The 11,622-nt window shown below is 43.9% G+C and overlaps 1 protein-coding gene across 1 annotated transcript in view; it reads left to right on the top strand.

Annotated features, from left to right (window-relative positions):
* Positions 1-279: 279 nt before the first annotated feature.
* LOC138672645 (interferon alpha/beta receptor 2-like) overlaps positions 280-11,622 on the top strand; it is a 44,332-nt gene continuing 32,989 nt past the window's right edge. The window contains exon 1 of the mRNA XM_069760814.1: positions 280-461. The gene's annotated coding sequence lies outside the window, so the exon portion shown is untranslated. The remainder of the gene's footprint in view (positions 462-11,622) is intronic.

Raw genomic sequence — 11,622 nt, 5'->3', positions numbered from 1 at the left:
AAAGAGAAAGTGTAAATTCCGAACATCAGAAAACCGAGATGGAAACCAAAACCGGCAGCAGCCGCCCCACGCCGGCGTCCTCAGAGGCTGCAGCCAATCACGGGCCTTCCCTACTGCGGCTCCTACGTCTCCGCTGTCATTCGTCCAATCAGGTGGCAATCAAATTACTTCAGCCAATCAGAAGGCACCTTATCGCTGCGCTCTGGCAGGGAAGGAGGAAGTAGCCCTTGTTTAGCCACGCCATAATACCCAGCTACTTCCGGCTATCGGGGCGTCACTGGACTGATGAGGCCCCGCTCCTTCCGGTGACATCATTGCCTGAGAAAAATCATCTGATTTCTAGTCACTTCGCACTCGCAGAGATGAGAAGAAGCAGAAGGTGCAGAGGCGGCGAGATGTGTGCGAGGCCCGGCGCTGTGACGTATGTGCGCATGGCATTCTGGGACTTGTAGTGCCTCAAGGTAACTGTACTGTGTGTGCGCACTGTGTGTGCGCACTGTGTCTCTCTACTGTATCTGTGTACTGTATGTGTGCACTGTATGTGTGTATTGTATGTGCACTGTGTGTGTGCACTGTATCTATGCACTGTATCTATGCACTGTATCTATGCACTGTATCTATGCACTGTATCTGTGCACTGTATCTGTGCACTGTATGTGTGCACTGTGTGGCAGCATTATTCAGCCTCCCTCATCTCACCAGTGTAGCCGTCCTCCTCCTGGCACAGTGTGGAGCTCTTTATCCTGGTGCAGTATTATATTGCCTCTATGTTTTCTCCAGCATATAGTGTTCTCCTGGCAGAGTATGGCGCTCATTGTTTTTATAGCACAGTATCGTCTTTGGCACCGTTATGTCTCCGTTATATAGCGGTACTATATTAGCGGAGTACGGCACTGTCATTACTTCTCTCCATTGTGGTATTTGGCACCTTGTGGCTTTGATATTTCACTATTATATAGCGGTATTATTTTGGTTATTATGGGGCTGTTATTACCTATTGTATGGCGGTATTATTTTGGTTAGTATGACACTGGTATTACCTATTGTATGGCGGTATTTTGGTTATTATGGGGCTGTTATTACCTATTGTATGGCGTTATTATGGGGCTGTTATTACCTATTGTATGGCGGTATTTTGGTTATTATGGGGCTGTTATTACCTATTGTATGGCGTTATTATGGGGCTGTTATTACCTATTGTATGGCGGTATTTTGGTTATTATGGGGCTGTTATTACCTATTGTATGGCGTTATTATGGGGCTGTTATTACCTATTGTATGGCGGTATTTTGGTTATTATGGGGCTGTTATTACCTATTGTATGGCGGTATTATGGGGCTGTTATTACCTATTGTATGGCGGTATTATGGGGCTGTTATTACCTATTGTATGGCGGTATTATTTTGGTTAGTATGACACTGGTATTACCTATTGTATGGCGGTATTTTGGTTATTATGGGGCTGTTATTACCTATTGTATGGTGTTATTATGGGGCTGTTATTACCTATTGTATGGCGGTATTTTGGTTATTATGGGGCTGTTATTACCTATTGTATGGCGGTATTATTTTGGTTAGTATGACACTGGTATTACCTATTGTATGGTGGTATTGTTTTGGTTATTATGGGGCTGTTATTACCTATGGTGGTATTATTTTGGTTATTATAGGGCTGTTATTACCTATTGCATAGCGGTATTATTTTGGTTAATATGGGGCTATTATTACCTGTTGTATGGCGGAATTATTTTGGTTATTATGGGGCTGGTATTAACTATTCTATGGTAGTATTATTTTGATTATTATGGGGCTGTTATTACCTATTGTATAGCAGTATTATTTTGGTTAATATGGGGCTGTTATTACCTGTTGTATGGCAGTATTAATTTGGTTGAAAATAGAAAGAAAAAAGTGGGCACCACTTAATCCAATGAAATTAATCAAATAAGCCAGGTGCTACTCAATGCGTAATCAAAACGTAAAAAGATGAGAAGAAAGAGCGCAAAGTATAGTGCACACAAGGCGATGATATATCAAACAGCAGCTTTATTAACAACAATGCCAGCAAAATACAATTAAAAACATTTAAAATTGTGATGGAGCGACATGCAAGACAATGCAGGGCAGCTGAGTAAGAAATGTGCAAACAATACAAAAAATATTGAATGTTCACAGAGACAGTCCACATACCACATACATGGCAGAAACAATATGTATAATACATAGAAAAAAAGGCTCAAAAAGAAAGTGGCCTCCAATGTGCAGGACCATAAAATAAGTGTAGAGTGATATTAGACTAGTAAATAAGACGATAGTAAAGCTATCATTTATAGGTCCTGGACCAGGGAGCACACTCTTAAGAGCCAAAAAATGTACAAATATATAAATTACTAATCAAAAAAATGCCATGTATGACGTTAATACCAATATACATATACAGTTACAAGAATGGCACTTTTAACCCCTTAATGACCGCCAATACGCCTTTTAACTGACCTTACATATAAGAGAATAGCCTCCCCATACAGGTGACAATCCAGCATCTGTTGGTTGTACACTATAGCTGACAACTTTCTGCATCAGCCACGATCAGTGTTTGCACCGTCCAAATCTGTTTAACCCCTTAGATGCTGCTGTCAATAGTGACTACATCATTATAAATGGTTAACAGAGTGTGGGGGCTTCTTCTTTGTCCCAATTGGTACCCTCATATCATGATTGTGTGGTCCTGATGTTTGCCATGGCAATTCATGGCCAAATAGCGGCCTTAGAGTCTGACGGCTGTAGTAATCTGTTCAGAAGTTAGAGACATTTAGGTGGTAAAAAATACACATTTTCATTTCTGTCATACCACTTTGCATTAATTCCTGTAAAGCACCTGAAGGGTTAATAAACTACCTGACCGCAGTTTTCAATATGTTTAGGGGTGCTGTTTTTAAAATGGTATCACGTTTGGGGGTTTCCCAATATATGAGACCCCTAAAGTCACTTCAAACATGGATAAGTCCCTAAAAAAATAAATTTAGTAAATTTCCTTGAAAAAATTAAAAATTGCTGCTACATTTTTTAACCTCCTAAAATGCTAAAAAAATAAAATAACATTTTACAAATGGTGCTGATGTAAAGCAGACATGTGGGAAATGTTATTTATTAATGGATTGCTGTGGTATGGCCATCTGGATTAAAGGGATAATCATTCAAATTTTGAAAATTGCTAATTTTATAACATTTTTCTCAAATTTTTGATATTTTTTATAAATAAACACAAAACATATTGACCTAAATTTACCATTATCATAAAGTATAATGTGTCACAAAAAAAACAATCTCAAAATCACTGGGATTTGTTGAAGCATTGCAGAGTTATTACCACATAAAGTGACACTGGTCAGATGTCAAAAATTTGGCTCCGTCACTAAGGGGTTAAATCTAAAACATGCATGTAAACATATTAATTATGCGTATCACAGAATAGCAAGGCAAAAATAGGCCAAATATAATCACATGCAAGAATAGGCCATGAAAAACCGCACCATTATCAAAGAGTAGTAAATGTGGACTGTGCAGTATTGTCATGTCATACTTACTGAATCAACATGCCCTGGGTCTGCCTGCTCTGCCCAACGCAAGTCGCTGCCTCAAAACAGCTTCATCAGGGGAAGCCTGATATTTTGGTTATTATGGGGCTGTTATTACCTATTGTATGGCAGTATTATTTTGGTTAGTATGACACTAGTATTACCTATTGTATGGCGGTATTTATTTTCTCTGTCCCCCATGACGGCACCACGGAGAGAGGGGATCCACCCATCAAGGACAGGAAACCTACAGATAAAAAGGGCGGTACCTCTCTCCCTCATCAGTTGGTTTCCTGTCCTTGATGGGGGAACCTACAGTTGACGCAAAGATCATGCCTGAGGATCGTCGTGGGATGCCAGACCGATCCAGGCAGCGGGGGTTCCCTGCCTCGGCTGGCGTGGTATCCTGAGGCGCCACCGCTGGGGTCAGCAGGCCTTTAGTGTGTGCGGGAAGAGGCGGCAGAGAAGAGGAATGCTGCCTCTCCCGGAATCTTCTCCAGAGAACGCCGACACTGAGCCCGGGGCTGAAACCCTACTGGGTGGTGGTCTCTCAGCCACAGAGACCAGCGAGTGGACAAGGCTCCTGGGTAGAGCCGCTTCCTCTCGCAGTGGAGGCTCTCGGCTACGACGCCGGTCAGCAAGCCACCGCTACTTCCATTGCCAGGCCAGACCGATCTAGGCAGCGGGGGTTCCCTGCCTCGGTTGTGGCGGTATCCTGAGGCACCACCGCTAGGGTGTGCGGGGAGAGGCGGCAGAGAAAAGGACGCATGGTGGAGAAGGCAATTGCACTTCAGCTGACGTCAGAGCAGGACGCCGGGGCATAAGGTCGCCTTGCGTTCCATGGTAGAAAGTGCGGAACGAGGCAGGCAACAGGCTGGTTTCTTGGCTCTCGTGGGGCGCAGGAGAGAAAATCATTGACAGCAATGCAGCATTCCTGATGGGACGCCGCTTCCCTTCATGATGGGCTCTCGGCGTTACCAGCTCCCCGTTTTAGCAGGTATGGAGCCAGCACAGGTGAGTGCATGGTGGAATGTTCTGTTGATGGTCTAGGCCTCTGGGCTGATGCTAGTCTCATGCCTTTGTGCCAAAGCTGTGCCTAGAGCCTCATGTGCGAGGTATGATTTCACATATACGCAGCTGGGCCTTGGACCTCTAGGCTGTGGTGGGGCCATATGTCCAGGCTACATCTCATGATTTGGTCTTGTCTGCGCAGAGCCTTATGATTGCACTTCAGAGTGACTTTTTGGAAGCATGTTTTTCATTTTTTTTTGGTTTGATAAACAGACGTTTCACTTTTCTTTGCAACTTAACTACTCCATTCCTTGGGAGAACACATGGTGTTAATAGAGCACTTTGTCTCCATGAAGACTTCCCTCCAGCTGCAGCTCATTAATTAGCTCCTTTGGGTGGGGTCAGTCTGACAAATGAGATATACCGTATATACTCGAGTATAAGCCGAGATTTTCAGCCCAAATTTTAGGGCTGAAAGTGCCCCCCTCGGCTTATACTCGAGTCACGGTAGCGGTGGGGTCGGCAGGTGAGGGGCTGAGGGCGCTGGGGTATACTTACCTAGTCCCAGCGATCCTCGCGCTGTCCCTGCCGTCCCACGGGCTTCGGCGCTGCAGCTTCTTCCTCTCTTCAGCGGTCACGTGGGACCGCTCATTAGAGATATGAATAAGCGGCTCCACCTCCCATAGGGGCGGAGCCGCTTATTCATTTCTCTAATCAGCGGTGCCGGTGACCGCTGATAGAGAAAGAAGCTGCAGCGCCGAAGACAGGAGGGGACAGCGCGAGGATCGCCAGGACTAGGTGAGTATGTTATATTCACCTGTCCTCGTTCCAGCCGCCGGGCGCCGCTCCATCTTCCCGGCCGGCGCCTCCATCTTCCCGGCGTCTGCGCTCTCTGACTGATCAGGCAGAGGGCGCGATGACGCATATAGTGTGCGCGGCGCCCTCTGCCTGATCAGTCAGAGCAGAGACGCCGGGAAGATGGAGGCGCCGGAACGAGACGCTGGGAGCTGCAATCAAGGGAGGTGAGTATGTGGTTTTTTTTTTTTTTATTGCAGCAGTAGCAGCGGCAGCACAGATTAATGTGGAGCATCTATGGGGCACAGTGAACGGTGCAGAGCACCGTATAAGGCACAGCTAGGGGGCACAATGAACGGTGCAGAGCACCGTATAAGGCACAGCTAGGGGGCACAGTGAACGGTGCAGAGCACCGTATAAGGCACAGCTAGGGGGCACAGTGAACGGTGCAGAGCACCGTATAAGGCACATCTATGGGGCACAGTGAACGGTGCAGAGCACCGTATAACGCACAGCTAGGGGGCACAATGAACGGTGCAGAGCACCGTATAAGGCACAGCTAGGGGGCACAATGAACGGTGCAGAGCACCGTATAAGGCACAGCTAGGGGGCACAATGAACGGTGCAGAGCACCGTATAAGGCACAGCTAGGGGGCACAATGAACGGTGCAGAGCACCGTATAAGGCACAGCTATGGGGCACAGTGAACGGTGCAGAGCACCGTATAAGGCACAGCTATGGGGCACAGTGAACGGTGCAGAGCACCGTATATGGCACAGCTAGGGGGCACAATGAACGGTGCAGAGCACCGTATAAGGCACATCTATGGGGCACAGTGAACGGTGCAGAGCACCGTATATGGCACAGCTAGGGGGCACAATGAACGGTGCAGAGCACCGTATATGGCACAGCTAGGGGGCACAATGAACGGTGCAGAGCACTATATGGGGCACAGCTATGGGGAAATATGAATGGTGTAGAGCACTATATGGCACAGCTATGGGGAAATAATGATCTATTTTTATTTTTGAAATTCACCGGTAAATGCTGCATTTCCACCCTAGGCTTATACTCGAGTCAATAAGTTTTCCCAGTTTTTTGTGGCAAAATTAGGGGGGTCGGCTTATACTCGGGTCGGCTTATACTCGAGTATATACGGTACTATTCAGAGTGGAGGCTTATCCGTATCTCTGAGAAATTGCTCTTTTGCTTGTAACTGTGGGCCTGTTTGGCATCTTCAAGCATGGCTGTAGCTCTATGCATCATATTGTGTGTCTGTGCGTCATATTGCATCATAGTGCCTCTATGCATTATATTGAGTGCCTCTGTGCATCATATTGCATCACAGTGCCTCTATGCATCATATTGTGTGTCTGTGCATCATATTGCATCATAGTGCCTCTGTGCGTCATATTGTATCATAGTGCCTCTATGCATTATATTACGTGCCTCTGTGCATCATAGTGCCTCTATGCATTATATTGTCTGTGCGTCATATTGCATCATAGTGCCTCTATGCATTATATTGCGTGCCTCTGTGCATCATATTGCATCACAGTGCCTCTATGCATTATATTGCGTGCCTCTGTGCGTCATATTGCATCATAGTGCCTCTATGCATTATATTACGTGCCTCTGTGCATCATAGTGCCTCTATGCATTATATTGTCTGTGCGTCATATTGCATCATAGTGCCTCTATGCATTATATTGCGTGCCTCTGTGCATCATATTGCATCACAGTGCCTCTATGCATTATATTGCGTGCCTCTGTGCGTCATATTGCATCATAGTGCCTCTATGCATTATATTACGTGCCTCTGTGCATCATAGTGCCTCTATGCATTATATTGCGTGCCTCTGTGCATCATATTGCATCATAGTGCCTCTATGCATTATATTACGTGCCTCTGTGCATCATAGTGCCTCTATGCATTATATTACGTGCCTCTGTGCGTCATATTGCATCATAGTGCCTCTATGCATTATATTACGTGCCTCTGTGCATCATAGTGCCTCTATGCATTATATTGCGTGCCTCTGTGCATCATATTGCATCATAGTGCCTCTATGCATTATATTGAGTGCCTCTGTGCATCATAGTGCATCAGTGCCTCTATGCATTATATTGCGTGCCTCTGTGCGTCATATTGCATCATAGTGCCTCTATGCATTATATTACGTGCCTCTGTGCATCATAGTGCCTCTATGCATTATATTACGTGCCTCTGTGCGTCATATTGCATCATAGTGCCTCTATGCATTATATTGAGTGCCTCTGTGCATCATATTACATCATAGTGCCTCTATGCATTATATTACGTGCCTCTGTGCATCATATTGCATTATATTGAGTGCCTCTGCATCATATTGCATCATAGTGCCTCTATGCATTATATTGAGTGCCTCTGTGCATCATATTGCATCATAGTGCCTCTATGCATTATATTACGTGCCTCTGTGCATCATATTACATCATAGTGCCTCTATGCATTATATTACGTGCCTCTGTGCATCATATTGCATTATATTGAGTGCCTCTGCATCATATTGCATCATAGTGCCTCTATGCATTATATTGAGTGCCTCTGTGCATCATATTGCATCATAGTGCCTCTATGCATTATATTACGTGCCTCTGTGCATCATATTGCATTATATTACGTGCCTCTGTGCATCATATTGCATCATAGTGCCTCAATGCATTATATTGAGTGCCTCTGTGCATTATATTGCATCATAGTGCCTCTATGCATTATATTACGTGCCTCTGTGCATCATATTGCATCATAATTCCTCTATGCATTATATTGAGTCCATCATATTGCATCATAGTGCCTCTATGCATAATACTGAGTACCTCTGTGCGTCATGTTGTATCATATGGCATCATAGTGCCACTATGCATCATATTGCATCATAGTGCTTCACAGTGCCTCTATGCATCATATTGCATTATGTTGCATCGTATTTCATCATTGCATCCCTCTCTCCGTGGTGCCGTCATGGGCTCAGAGAAATACCGTTATCGGTAAGTAACTATATTTTTTGGTTATTATGGGGCTGTTATTACCTATTTTCCTGCTTTGTAATATTTAATTCAGACTTCCATTTTTTTCACGTATACATGTTCTATCCGTGAAAAAATACGTTTTATTCTATCACTATAGTCTATGGTGCTGTTCACATGTCAGGAAAAAAAAAGTAGACGTGTCTGTCTTTGGTCTAATTTGCGGATAAAACTCGAATGTACGTGGAAAAAAAGTCGCACACGGATGTCATCCCGACATCATCCCATTGCTGTATGTTTGTCACTGTTTATTGGGCATGAGATTGGAACTTTTATTATTTTACATCCAAAAACAAAAAAAAACCAGTTCATTTCTTCTTTCTCAGACTCCAAAAAAAAAGAGATGGATTAATAATGCATTAAATGGGCATAAATTATAGGGTTGTCGAGCATCGGTGGTTCTTTTAAGTTTACGCCAATTTATTAGTTGGCAAACTTTATGCTAGAATTTTGTATCACGATTTTGGCACATGAAGTTGAATATTATGCCATGTCCGTTTTTTAGAGAAGCCGTGTCCCCCCTCCGTCTGACAAGGTGCAAAAAGTCAATATTTAATTATTTATTCTAAAACTTTTTTTATTCATTTTATTTCATATATGTACCTAATAAAGACTGATTATTATTTTCAGAGGAGTTACTCTGTTTTGGCTTTTTTTTTTTTTTGTTCATCATTTCCTAAGCTTAATATGTGTGACCATTTTTGGGGAATTAAGGCGCAGAAAGGGTCTAAAATACAACATAAATATGATGCAGGTAATAAGAGAGAATGTTTACAGGGGTAGAGGGTGGCTGCACTTTTCCTGCTGGGTGTTCAAGGGAATATGTCAATAGATATATAATCTGAGAGCAGCATGATGTTGGAGCAGAGACACTAATTACAGTGATGTCGCTTACTGGGCTGTGTATTGCTGTTTCAATACAATCAGTGTTTTATCAGTAGAAGGTTATCACTACAGGACTAGGTGTCCGGTGCCTACTGGTCCAACCACGCCCCCAGCACTGATTGGTTGCTTTCTGCCAATAAACAGTGTACGCAGAAAGGAGCCAATCAGTGCTGTGGGCGGGGTTATAGGCAGCTCCGCATCCCGAGCTCCGCGATTCTAATACAACTGCTGCAACCAGTAATCTAAGTGACACATCGCTGTAATTAGGGTCTCCGCCTCTACATCAAGCTGCTGTGAGATTACATAGCCAAAAACCTGCTGACAGATTCCCTTTAAAAACTGTGGACCTGATTCATCAGTTGCTTATTTGTTTTTGTTTTTTTCTGTCTCCTCTTTTCTAGAATTCAAAGACGCTTCATTTGTTTTTAATTTTTTTTTTTTTTTTTTTTTTATTAAAGATCCTTTATGTATTTTTCTTCGTTTTTTGAAGAAAATGTTTCAAAATCGCGCGTTTGTCTTCAGATTAGACAGGTTTTGCGCTACGCTAATTGTGCAGGAGTAGAAATTTGCAACATTTTCAACAGTCAAGTAGCGGAAAACCTCTGGATTATGAAAATTGCAAACGTATTGTTGAGCAAATGTCCTAAAAAAAATGAAAATACGAGCACAAAAATGGTGGAAGAGACGTAATAAAAATTCTAAAACGCAAACTTTTAATGCAACATTCTCCCCCCCCCCCCCCCCAACTAAAATTTAAAAAAAAAAATAGTTAAAAAGAATGATGAATTGGGGTCTTAGATCTGGTGCATCTCTAGATTATTTACTCTAAGACTCTAGTCTAAAAGCCCTTTGCACACTAGAATAAAGTTGGCCGAACCAGCTAACGTCACCGGGCTCATAGTCCAATGTGTATGGGGGGCCCCCCGAGTCTACCCCATCAGATAATGTCCGGGAGAGAAGGAACCGTCCTGTTGGAATTTTAGCAGCCGTCGAGGAGATAAGCAGCTGCCAGAGGGGTCTGTCCGCAGATTTTCCATAGAGCCCAGCATTCCTGTGTATGGGGGAAATGGCATTCTGCCCAACCATCATTCAGTTTATGTAATGTGTACAGTGGGGTCTTAAAAAGAACCTGTCAAAATTGGCCAGTTTTGATCTTATTTTTCTCCTGCTACTTCCCTGAATAATAGTCATTTATTTTTTTTAAATCTGCCATACAGTTCCAGAGATATGGGCCTTTTTTTTTTTTTTTTTTTTTTTTTTTAAAGGGAACCTGTCACCCCGAAAATCGCGGGTGAGGTAAGCCCACCGGCATCAGGGGCTTATCTACAGCATTCTGTAATGCTGTAGATAAGCCCCCGATGTTACCTGAAAAAGGAGAAAAAGAGGTTATATTATACTCACCCAGGGGCGGTCCCGCTGCTGGTCAGGTCGGATGGGCGTCTCCGGTCCACTGCGGCGCCTCCCATCTTCATTACAAGACGTCCTCTTCTGATCTTCAGCCACGGCTCCGGCGCAGGCGTACTTTGCTCTGCCCTCTCGAGGGCAGAGGATAGTACTGCAGTGCGCAGGTGCCGGAAAGGTCAGAGACCCGGCGCCTGCGCACTGCAGTACTTTGTTGTGCCCTCAACAGGGCAGAGCAAAGTACGCCTGCGCCGGAGCCGTGGCTGAAGATCAGAAGAGGACGTCTTGTAATGAAGATGGGAGGCGCCGCAGCGGACCAGAGACACCCATCTGACCTGACCAGCAGCGGGACCGCCCCTGGGTGAGTATAATATAACCTCTTTTTCTCCTTTTTCAGGTAACATCGGGGGCTTATCTACAGCATTACAGAATGCATTACAGAATGCTGTAGATAAGCCCCTGATGCCGGTGGGCTTACCTCACCCGCGATTTTCGGGGTGACAGGTTCCCTTTAAGGTCTTTTCTAACTGGGCGGCGCTCAGAGCATTCTAAAGACACGCCCACGAGGATCTTGAGTCACGCCCCCTAGGTAAATGTAATAAAAATTTGCACGAAATACAGCGCTGGCAAAAATGAAGAGACCACTGCTAAATGTTCAGTTTGTCTGATTTTTCTCTTTATTGGTATTTTTTTTTTTTTTAGTAAAATGTAAATTGTTCTTTCATTCTATAAACTACTGACAACATGTCTCCGAAGTTCCAAGCAATAAATTTAGTATTTTTTTTTTTTTTTTATTTCTAAAAATGAGAAAGGTTCAAAATTAAATCCAAAGAGCCAGTGCTTTCAGACCTGAAATAATGCAAAGGAAACAAGTTCATAATCGT

Source organism: Ranitomeya imitator, chromosome 3 (assembly GCF_032444005.1).
Source record: "Ranitomeya imitator isolate aRanImi1 chromosome 3, aRanImi1.pri, whole genome shotgun sequence".
In the NCBI taxonomy this organism is placed as follows: Eukaryota; Metazoa; Chordata; class Amphibia; order Anura; family Dendrobatidae; genus Ranitomeya; species Ranitomeya imitator.
Note: the sequence above shows the minus strand (reverse complement) of the source record. Positions and strands in the feature narration are given on the sequence as shown.